Here is an 11,841-nt window from a genome sequence, read left to right on the forward strand (position 1 = left end):
CTGAAATTCTTCAAATGTGACAAAACTGCATTTGTTCCAAGTTAAATATTGTCTCACGAAAACAACAGTTTCCAAGTGTTGAGCCTGTACTCACCATTTATGGTAGTGTACAAAGATGAAATAGTGACGCTTTTGTCTGTGACTGCAGCCTTTGGGGTTTGCAAACACACCATGAGTATACACAATGACACAGACACACATACACACATACACACACTGCTTCTCTGCTCAGCTCTTTGAAGCTTCTCTTCCTGGGTCCTGCTGACACACTGAGCGTTAGTGCAGTAAAAGGTGACACATGGTTAAAGCTCAGGTTGTCGCTGCTGCCTCTGGTCTGAGGTGTGAGATGGAGGTTGCTAATGTTTATTGGTCTCCCCCAATAGATTTTATTACCCACATGGATTTCTCCTCAATATACTGAATGAAATACATTTAGTCAAATTTGATTGCCAGATTGTATGAGAGTTACAAATCTAGCAGCAGAAATACTAAGTAATGACAAAGTTGTTGTGAAAAGTTAATGTTCAAAATTTTCTGTTTAACATGCACCGATTTGTTGGTAGTCACTCTTCGTTATGTTGCAGGCAGTTGCAGTGCATTAGGGCTGGTGTAATCGGCCTTGTTAGAGAATGTGAACTGGTGTTGTGCTTCACCGTTGGGGGAATACTCTGATCCCATCTAATGCAGGAACAGCTGTTAGGGATCACAGTCTTAACTTCTCACCATATCTGTTCATGTATCAGAAAAAACAGAGCCTTGCTTATTAAGACACACTCTGCCTTAGTGGCTTTGACAGAGAAAGAGGTTCTAAAATAAGCACTTTGAGTTTGAGTCAGGACCGTGGACAGTTTACATAGAAACATCTATTCAGTTCGTATTTATAATTTGAAGCATAAATGCATGAAGAAAACATACCAGCTGTTTTCTGGAGTATAAATGAGTCATTTTGCGATCCCTGTAACTTTTTATTAGCTGTTGACCAGTTTGTTTTTTATATTTACCAAGGATAAGTATCTTGTCGTTACTCCTCATGTTTGACTTTCGACTTGAAATGCATCATTTTTTTTTTTACATTTTACACCCACTTCCTCCTGGGGTGGTACGCCTAAATTGAAAACATTTAAAAAAAAATGTTTTGATTGTCAGTTGGGCAGTTGGTCCACAAATTTGGTCCAGATTGTAATCCTTTTGTTTGACATTTGTGGATAGCTAACCTACAAACCGTAATAACTTTGGTCCTTAACTCATCCGAGACCATCATTGGGTCAGAATTTTACTTTGATTCATGACCAACTACTTGCAAGATTAAAAACGTACCAATATAAAATATCATACCTGCTGAGAGGGGTGGTCCACACAGGTAGATAAATCTATGGACCGATCCAATACAGTGCACTGGTATCAAGAAGCTCTTCTTGCTAACAAAGTATGTTAGCATTGTCGTACTGAGCATGTTAGCAATGTCCTACTGACTTCAGCGTGTTGTACAGCTTCATGGCTGTAGACTCCAGTATATGTTCACATTGCCAACATTCTAGCTAGGGATGTCCCGATCAGGTTTTTTTTACCCCGATCCCTGCCGATACCGAGTCCCGATCCGATACTTAGCCTTAACTAATATTTTGCTGGATGATACAGCAGAAAAAAAGTATCTGAATCCAAGCTGTTCCTTAATAGGTTTTTTTATTTTGTTGAAACAAAGTATATATTTTCATATGGCTCTTTCTTATTCTGCATATGCTATTGCAACACTGGCCTCCACCTTCCTTGTGTTAGCAGGTGAGTGTGTGACGCTGCACTGTGACAGCAGACCCTTGTGTGCAGCCAGCTGAACTGTGTGTGAGACGCAGCCCACGCTTGGTACCTCCATATCATCCTTTTTTACGTTGTCACATAAAATGACGTGGACACGTTGCTTGTCTATTTCAAACGCGTTCAGCATCTCCTCGATTGCCTGTTTTACATGTTCTGCTGTATGATACCCACGGAACTAGCGTGCATACCGCCACGTTGTAACTCGAAAGTGGAGTAAATGTAATGCAGAGATGGTATGACATACCGAGGATTCAAAAGCTCGAGGTGACGAAGAAAACCCTGATCCTCTACTACGGAGATGAGCTGGTTATCCAGAGCGATTAATTTGATGACCCTCTCTGTAATATTTGTGGACATGTCGCTGTCTCGAGGATATTTCTCTGTCCTTTTGAAAGTATCCGCGACTGTTTGCTACTTCGGTGTCTTTGCCTGTACTCTCGAATGAACATGTTGTATTCTTTGAGTGTTTGTTTTGAATATGCCGTATCAAATGAGTAGTATTAAATGCAGCTCCGCAAAACGGCCGTATAGCAGATGTTACATGTCGCTGTTGGACTGCTTTCGCTTTCTAATTTAAATTATTTCCACACTGCAGACATTTTATCCACAGGTTTGCCAGAGTAACGCTACGCGCGCGTCTGCGTTCTGCCACAAATTGTGCTCTTGACGTTAAAAAAAATAAAAAATAAAATAAAAATCGCGCTTGGGTCCACGTTCAAAATTGCAGATTCTGATCAGCGGGAAAATGGGAAAATGATCGGGACCGATCCCGATCCTACAGATTGGATCAGGACATCCCTAGTTCTAGCCGTTAAAATTGGATTTCAAAGCGCACCTTGTGTAGCTCACAGCGTGACACACAACAGCAAAGTCAAATCAAGAGAGACAGAAGTTTATCTGTGCAGCTGAGCGGGATCCAGGCTGCTATTAACAGAGCAGCATAGAAGACAATACAGAAAACAACAGGCCCTGTACTCACGCTGAAATAAACGGTGTCTGTGCCTTGACAGTGTGATTGTTTGTAGAGTGAGTTGATTGATGATGCTTCTGTGTTGGAAAGCTGCGTCACTAGCATTCGGATTTACTGGCGTCTATGACTTTACCATATCAACAAACGCAGATGTGTTGTAGATGTCTTGAGCAAAAATCCAATGTGATCATTTGCAAATAGCAGCGCGGACACTCCTACTTTTAGATCAGATGTGAGAAACAATTCAGATTCTTCTGCTCTCTGAACACAGACTTTGTCTCTGTTAAGGTTTCAGTTACAGTTTGTGCTCTGCCGTGCACAATACCACAGTTATTTTAACAAGGAAAGGAGCACATTAAGAAAATAGGCAAAAGTCTAATCGACCAATATATATGTTACATCATATTGATCATATTGATACATCATCGTATTCGTGTAACATGTATCAATAATACCGGCAGTTACTTAAAGTTCTACACAGTACTGCCGTCTCAAAGGCAAAACAGTGGGTGGTAAGAGCTAATTTTCTTTATCCTTGTTTGTCATTTGTTATGTCTGTATTGTGCCCTTTTCTCTGTTCAGCCAATTCATGGAAGGTTAAATTGCTGCGGTCCCGTCCACATGAAGCACCACTCAGTTTGTGTTAACCTTCGTCTCTGGGTCTGAAGCCTGTAACATTCACAGTACGATTGTGACTAAAGTAAATTGTTTATTGGAAAATATTTCTGCTGGGAAAACCTTGAAAATGATCGGACGCTTAAGGGCAAACTCCATGCCAAATTGAAAGTACAAGTCAAGGATACAGACCATGGAGGTCTTGTTTGATTTCACTTTTCTCTCTCCCTCTCTTCTTTCCTATTTACTGCCTTGGTTTGGTCCTCTGCCTTTGACCCATCTTGTTATCTTAGCTGTAATATCGTGATGAAGAAGAACATAGCAGTATTCGTCTATTATGTACTGGACTGAAACTCCATTCTGTTAACTAGTCAGAGCAGTCAGTGGTGTTGTACGTTTATATGATTAATATTTTTATTCTTAAAAACTTAGACTTCCACTGCACATACAGGTGAAATATTTTATACTTTTGATTGGTTTCATATCCATACACCCTGAGTCAACAATCACAGGCTCTAACAGTGCTACATACATGTCACAGTAATACAGCGAATAGACCATACCATAATACTCATATTACATAAACTTAAGCTTAGCTCTTAATATATCAGATATTTTTAATCAGTATATTATGAGTTTTATAGACTTATCTTAGTGAAAACCTGCCATTACTTGATGCTAAGTTGAGTATTAGAATCTAACTATACAAACCAATTGTGCTCTTAATCACTCCCAGCACCCAAGTGTTGTCTAAATACAGCTTTATTTGGAGAATTATCTTAAATTAATACGTCAGATAACACTCTACTATGGGTGATTGCTGTCACGACCGTTTTCAAAACCACAGTTGCTTTCTCTTTGGCACAAAATACTTCCAGATGCATTAATCTCCCTGTCCTGTTTCTCTCTCTCACTTCACCGTCCTCCTCTAGCTGTTGCCTCTTTGTCACGTTATCTGCGTCTGTCTCTGTGTTTACAGCCATACAGCTGTAGTGCAGATTGTCTTACAATAATAATAACATGTTAAAACGCACAACATGCTTTCAAAAAAACAGACTAACAAATAGCGTGCTAATAAAATGCCATGGCTCGTCTAGGTACAGCTCTTTACGTTCTAGTCTTATCATAAAACGTAAGGGGTAATTCAAACAGCAGGGTGCAGTGATAATAACATGTATGAGGTTCAAACAACTGTATTAACTTCATGAAAAGAGCCATGTGTGGGGCTTTACTGAGCTAAATGGGGCACTTAATGAGCCTGGCATGAATCTGAAATTGGATGGGGATGTGGAAAGTAGGGCTGTGGTACAGTGGGGACAAAAGAGCACCACAGTTATATCAATTCATCCTGTGGGGAACATGGGAACATTGATATCCAATAATATCCATTAGAGTACTTTAGAGGAAAAGTTAGGAAATCACCAAAATCTTCAGGATTTGTCCTCTGGACACCGTGGCTATTTGTAACAAATTGTATTTCAATCGATCCAAAAGTTAAGAAATTTCTTTCAAAACTTTCAACCCACAGTGACACAAGAGGAAAAGTCAGGGGATCGCCAATGTTACTCGGCTTTCTCCTCTGAGGGCCATGACTGACTGTGCAAAATTTCAGTGCAGTCCATCTGATGATGGTTGTGGACCTACTGAGTGACTGCTGTGCAGACTGATGTAGCCATTCCCCTGAAGCCCGATCCCAGTGTGACTAAAAATATTACAATGCAGACTGAAACGAAACTTCTTGAGCTATCGGGACATTTACAGTTCATTTTAACTCAAGCTGTGAACAGAGCAAGAACAAGAACAAGAGCTTATTTTGCTTTAACTGATAATTGTGAAGTATGTGTTGAGTGCACGACGCAACGGCTGTAAAATAATGACACCGTCAATGTGTAGATTGGTTCCCTTTAAACCTCACTGTCACTGTGATATATTGTTCACCACAGGGCACAAAATCAGTTTTAAATGAAGGCTAACTTGAGATCCAGTCAGACTGGCAGCCTGGCACCATTTCTATCTGCTTTCACATCTTCATGATCGACTTAATGATTAGATTAACTCAAGTTGTGCTCTGTATTGTTGGTAGTTGCCAGTCTGAGGACAATGCAAAGTAATCTGGTTGTCTTTGTGACAGTGGCGCCAGTGATAATACCACTTGGAAATGCTACATGTGGGAAAATTGTCTGTTTCCAATTCTTCTAGTTTTGTGGTATTATACTGGCTGACCACTGTGAAGCCGTATGCATTCTCTTGTTTGCGCTGGCCTACACCACCTGGCTGGGTGTGATGATCCTAATGAGAGTATGTTATAAATATTCCACCTACACTGTTCGGCACCAGCGGGGGACACCAGGCAGACAGGTTTCTCACTTGATGTCTGGTGAGCCTCTGGACAGGACAGAGAGATGAACTGAAAATCAATTTGAACTTTGGAAAAAAACAATATTATTGCAGAAAGTGCATTTTTAGCAATCAGTCTCGCTGTCACACTATGTTTGTTACTCTACGGTGTTTCATTAACTGTCCGGCAGTTTTGTTGAATAAATGTTGTTTGTAATCTGGACTGTGGATAAGTATTCACTGCTGCACAAACAGTGATGTATTAGAGCTCACTGCTCTACAAGTTTTCACTCCCATCATATGATGTGGTGTTGATGTGCTGCACTTAATAGTTCCATTTTCTGCTACTTTATACTCTACTTCATTTCAGAGGAAAATATCAACCTTTTAACTCCACTATGTTTATTTTTTAACTTAAGTTACTTGTTACTTACAGATTTAGATGTTTCATATGACATATAGATTCATTTATAAATTATGATACATTATCATAGATTAAAGGTGCAGTATGTAGGGTTTAGTGGACTTCAGTTGTCAACTTTCCCTACAGGGGTTCCCTGTTAACAATTCTGTCCACCACTGGGCTCATGGTCACTGTGAAAAGGAAGGTTAACTCACGATCCATTTCTCTTATAGACTAAATGATCCAATACACTCGTGTTTTGTCATGTGTTCTTCTTATTTGTGTCTCAGAGGAAAACTCAAACGATCCAGTTGTCTTTGCACCAGCGGTGTCAACAATGAAACCACTTGGAAAATGCTAAGAGAGACAGGTTGTCTGTCTCCACTTTAAGTAAAAGGTCTTCTGATTGCCACTGGCCAACACAAAGTGTGTGAAAGTAAATCCACTTTCACAAAACAAAAACTGAAGCCCAAAAACAAACAAGGAAAGTGATCGCTCTGTGAATCACTTGTACGGAACACTCGAGTTGTGGTTTGGAGCTGTTGCAGACATTCAGACAGCAGGAGGGGCCAGCGAGGGAGGCAGTGAGTGGAGACACCTCCGGCCAGTCATAAGACACACACACACACACACACACACACACACACACACACACACACACACACACACACTAATCAGCTGTCCTTCACTTGTATTGGCAATGGTAATTAGTGAAAATAATATTCAGACGAGAAGGACGCGTGATCAGAATTAATCTGCCTCGAGTGAAAGACCAAATAAGATTCCTTCTGGGGCAGAGCTCGTTTTGGATCCATCTGAAGTCCTCCTTAATCCTCTCATAGCTACTGGCTTTAGTGGAGCCATAACCATAACACTGAGTCACTCAACTGTTCATTAGCCTCTAAGAGGAATGTCTGTGTCATGTGTTATGACAGAAGATAACGAGAGCCAGTATTTTGTGTTTTATTTTCATAACCCTCATTACAAAAGGATGACAAGTTCATGGATCTGGACTGCTTGTACACAGACATATACACAGAGATGCACGCACAGCTGGGAGTTGCATGGTTTTCATGCAAAGTTTTCTCACAACACTGAGCAAAACAAATATTTTTTATCAAGTTTACATCTGTTGCTTTCAACACTGAGAGTAATCTCATCGGTATCTTCATGTTTATTTGCATCCGCAAGTGAGTCATCCTTCATGTTTGTTTGTCTATGCAGACCATCTATGCAGATGTCAGAAGTGAATCGGCGTGTGTGATTGTGGTGCGCATGCCGAGGCTTGTCTATGTCTGCGTGATGTATCCATGTGGTTTTTATTTTTGACAAGTAAAGCACCACTGGTCTGTGGCTCTCAGATAACAGCACCTCTCCATCTCAGTCATGCCTCCCTCTCTGTCTCATTGTAAGGATGGATGTCTTTTTAATGGTGAGGGTGGGAGAAGCAGATCAGAGCTGGAGAACAGGAGCTGATGTTGGAGGGAGAACAGACACGTTAACCCCTTTGAATTCCTGATAGCAGCTAACTCGCCAGGACGTTTCTCTGTCTGCTTGGCGCGATTGGCCTCGAGCTTTCTTTGGGATTATGCAGGTGATGATCTATTAGAGCTGGCTGATATGACCTTAAAATTAGAGCCAGACTGATACAGTGTATCTTTCAGCTGATATAATCATCCTGTCACAGGTTTCTCGCATAATGTTGGGCCAATATTGAACAATGTTTTTTTAATAAAGAGGTTATAGTGCAAAAAAAAATGCTTGGCTTAATTTGATTTGTTGTTTCAGTGCGATTATGTCATGTGTCACATGGACGACAAGGCAATTTCATCACCATTTTCATCGAAGTATGTCCGAAACTGTAGTATGAAACCAATAGGACAAGAATTTAAGAGCATAATATGACAGAATTCAAGCGCCGTGACAGCAACACGTGTGTCGGTGTTTCTTCTACTTTGGATAAGGCAGACTAGATGCTGAAATGGTGTTTTGCCTACTACTTATTGATGCCCTTTTTGACACTTTTATATATGTTTTCATGTAGCCTACTAATGGGCTCATATTCCATCCCTGAACAGACTTCTCCTATAAAGCATTTTTGTTTGAGTGAAGTACAACAATTCCAAATATCGGTCCCTGTATCTGTATCGGTGCAATTGTGAACCAAACCCAGTCCAAGTCTGCCAACGTATCAATATCGAAGTTTTTCACTCTCTAATACAGGTATCGGCATCTGCCCACAAAATCAAGTATTGGTTGGGTTCTATTTAAAAAAGTATCTTGACATTTTAAGGCTATATTGTGATACACAGTATACTGTATGTTGATCATTTAAAATCTTATCAAAAGCACTTCATAAATACTAGAACTGGGCAAAGTAAAATAGTCAATATGACAGTCTTTTCAACTAAATACATCTAAATCCATCCACCTTTTTATCTCCCAACCTTCATCTTTCCCTGCTAACGTCACTGACTGAGCAGTATTCTGGCAAGGTCGCAGGTCAGACTCTCTAAGTGTTTCATTAAAGTTCTGCATCACCTGGGAAGCCAAGACTGACTGTGAGGGCAGGAGAGTTTAGTAGTGAGACAGAGATGGATGAACAGGGGCTGTTCGTGTGGAGAGCAGGTGTTGTCTGGAGGAAAGAGCCTGGTGCGTGTTGTGTATATGTATGTGTTTGGGTGTGTGTGTCCAACAGAGACCCATTTGGGGCAACATGCATGCAAGAGGCCAGGCCACAGGCCAGAGGAAAACACTTTTGTGATCAGCTCTGACCTGAACTGGCCTGGTTTATAACTAAAGGTGTGTACTGCTGTTGTCCTCTTGAACAAAACAAACTAAATCTACCAGGGCGCCATGTGTTTCTGTTTACCTGTGACATCTGTTGTTGGGAATTAGTCATAAAGAACACTTGAAGATTTACTTAACTGCCATTCAGCGTAGTATCAAAGCACGCACAGTGAAAGCTGTTGACATTTCTGAGCAAAGTATTAAAAAATGGATTAATACAGATGAACTGTGCAATTAATAGTTAAAATGCTTCAGTTATCAGTGCATCATATTCAGATGATCTAAAATTGAAAGGTAAAATTTGAAAAGTAATCTGTTGCTGTCTGTTAATGTTGCTTGATGCATATTTTTCACAACTTTTTAACATGTTGCCTGCTTTTTCAGCTGTGGCTGTAATAATGAATGAATAACTTGTTTATTTGATTGACTGTAGTTTATATAAAATGATTGCGTGGAGACAGCTATTACTCATAACATTTTGAATCATATGTCAGACTTTTCATACCCAAACCACATCCACGTGACGGAAGTAGCCCCTCATGCTCATTATTTTGTCTTGGCCGAGTCCTTCCTCTTGTTGGAAATTCCCCTGTTCTGTGTCTCGTGTCTCTAAGGTTTGCCTTCATGCAAATGTCTTTGTATTCGTGCTGCGCACAAGAATGAAAAAAGTTGTCCATATCAGTGGCGCCCCCAGAACATTTTCATAGAGGGGGTCAGATGGGGCAAATGAAAATCTTAGGGTGGCACACCAAAATGGTCCTTCTTGTGGCAACTCTGATTCAGCTCCAGTTTGTGGCTGTGTATTGCATTCCCCTTGACTCTTTTTCATCAAAAAGACAATATGCATCCAACACATTTACAAACATTTCAGAAAAACACAAAAATGTTGTTGTTTCTTCTTCTGCTTCTTGCGCTGACTTCCCGTCAGACTGCACACCTTTCAGCACATTAGCAACCCCACAGGTGGAGATTTAAATTACAGTTCCCTATTGAGCCAGCGCCTCAGTCAGTCAGGGAAATTGGTGGGAGCACTGGGGGGGGCCAGTGGGGTGGCCAGCAATTTTCCAGGGGTGGCCATGGCCCCCCCCCCTGGCCCCCCCCCTGGGGGCGCCACTGGTCCAAATGATGAACAGCATTTTCAGAAAGAGATAGATTTGAGACACAATGAAATAACAAAAAAAACAGTAAATGAAACAATGGAATTTTTCAATCATCACACGATACATATCGTCATGTAACACAGCCTTGGTGCCATACAGAGTGTGGAATACACTGATTCCAGTGGCTGGCTTTCTTTTGAACCACATTTATTGGCATTGTCAAACAGGACAGGTGCAACTCCAGAAGCTGAATATTGTGTGCATAGACTCAGGCCGTAGTTGGTGCCAGGTTCGGGTTGACAAGCCCTAATTTGAGGGCCATTTGTGGAAAACAGTAAATGAAAGATGACTCATCTGCAGTGTTTCTGCAATATTTAGTAATTCAATTATTAATTAAATGTTGCAACTGTGAATCAAGTTGTATATCAAGAATCACTTTTGTTTTTGTAAATACTTATTTGAGAGGGTGTCAAGTTCTCAGCAGGGTCCAGAATTAACTGTTCGATCTTCAACCAATGTCTGCTAAAGTGAAAAAACTTCAAGTGGCTATAGAACTGCAAATAACACAATGTCATTATGAGCTGTAGCAAATGCTACATGAAATTATTCTGTGTGGCACCCTGTCGTACCAACAGAGGACAAGGAGGGTCAATCCAAGGATTGTGATACAATTACTTACTGTCATACATCGCATGCTGCCACCGGTGTGCAGTGACGCACAACAAAACCTGGTCAGTAAACGTATGTGTTGTAGCGATAAAAGAACGGTTGGTGAGTAGAAGTAGTAAAAGAGAAGTGAAGTAAGCCTTTTTCATCCACCCACCATGGCAACTGACCTCATTTATATTCTTTATAAAAAATATAAATGAGCAGAGTAATGTGAGGTTTTTCCCCACATTTGGTATTTATTGACCCTTTTTATGAATTTATTATCAGAGCAGTCACTATCTTTTGTCTCTATACAGTAGTTGTTAATTGAGGATGATAGTGGTCAAAACATGGTTGAACCTTGCATGACTGAATCAGCCTGAATCCCCTCTCTGGATGCCATGCTTTTTCCATTAACCAAAGAGGACATGGTTCCTCTATTTGAGACGATGACATGCTGAAGGGATGAAAACATTGAATAAACAGTCCTGGCCGAATGGAGGGATAGCATGAGTATACAGATTAGTCCTTCCCACAGGGTGGAGGGGCCTGTTTCACAATGTGCTTTCACTCAGCCCCTATCTTGAGTTGCGTGAGAGATTTCCATATCTCACACACTCTTGTAAATCACAATTGAACAGTAGTAACTCAGAGAATGAACTCCAAACACGTCTGCTTTCAATTTGGGCCCAGGGGTCCTGCCAAGGCTGGGGCAGACTAAGAGACCACCCCTCAGCGCAGATTACCGGCCTCATCACCCCTCAGGACTGCAGGAAGGCCTGGCCTGCTCCCCTCATAGGACACACACCTCACACCTATGCAGCTGGGGTTGCGTGAGTTGGAGGATGGTGTGTGTGGTTGGGGAGGGGCGCTTCATACAGTGGAATATCTGAATCCACGATGATACACTTTGATGGCATGCACAAGGAAAAGGAAACTATTCACATAAAAGTTTTAAAACAAATGTAAAAATGTATCTTTCTTTTTTTTTTACCTCTTACACAATATAATGAATATTTTACATTTTCAAAGATTTGAAAAACACTAGATAATGTGATAGTCCAGAGATTTTCCCCTATTATGTGAATTGGTACAAATACATATCACTCGTTGGTTCACTTTGCATGCTCCAAAGTCCTGGCTCTATCTGATCTTTGAAATTA

The 11,841-nt window shown here is 40.8% G+C and overlaps 1 long non-coding RNA gene across 1 annotated transcript in view; it reads left to right on the top strand.

Moving 5' to 3' along the window:
• LOC115580240 (uncharacterized) overlaps positions 1 to 11,591 on the top strand; it is a 33,663-nt gene extending 22,072 nt beyond the window's left edge. The window contains exon 5 of the long non-coding RNA XR_003983830.1: positions 11,372 to 11,591. This is a non-coding gene — a long non-coding RNA (uncharacterized LOC115580240). The remainder of the gene's footprint in view (positions 1 to 11,371) is intronic.
• Positions 11,592 to 11,841: the final 250 nt, after the last annotated feature.

Source organism: Sparus aurata, chromosome 4 (genome assembly GCF_900880675.1).
Source record: "Sparus aurata chromosome 4, fSpaAur1.1, whole genome shotgun sequence".
Classification (NCBI taxonomy): Eukaryota; Metazoa; Chordata; class Actinopteri; order Spariformes; family Sparidae; genus Sparus; species Sparus aurata.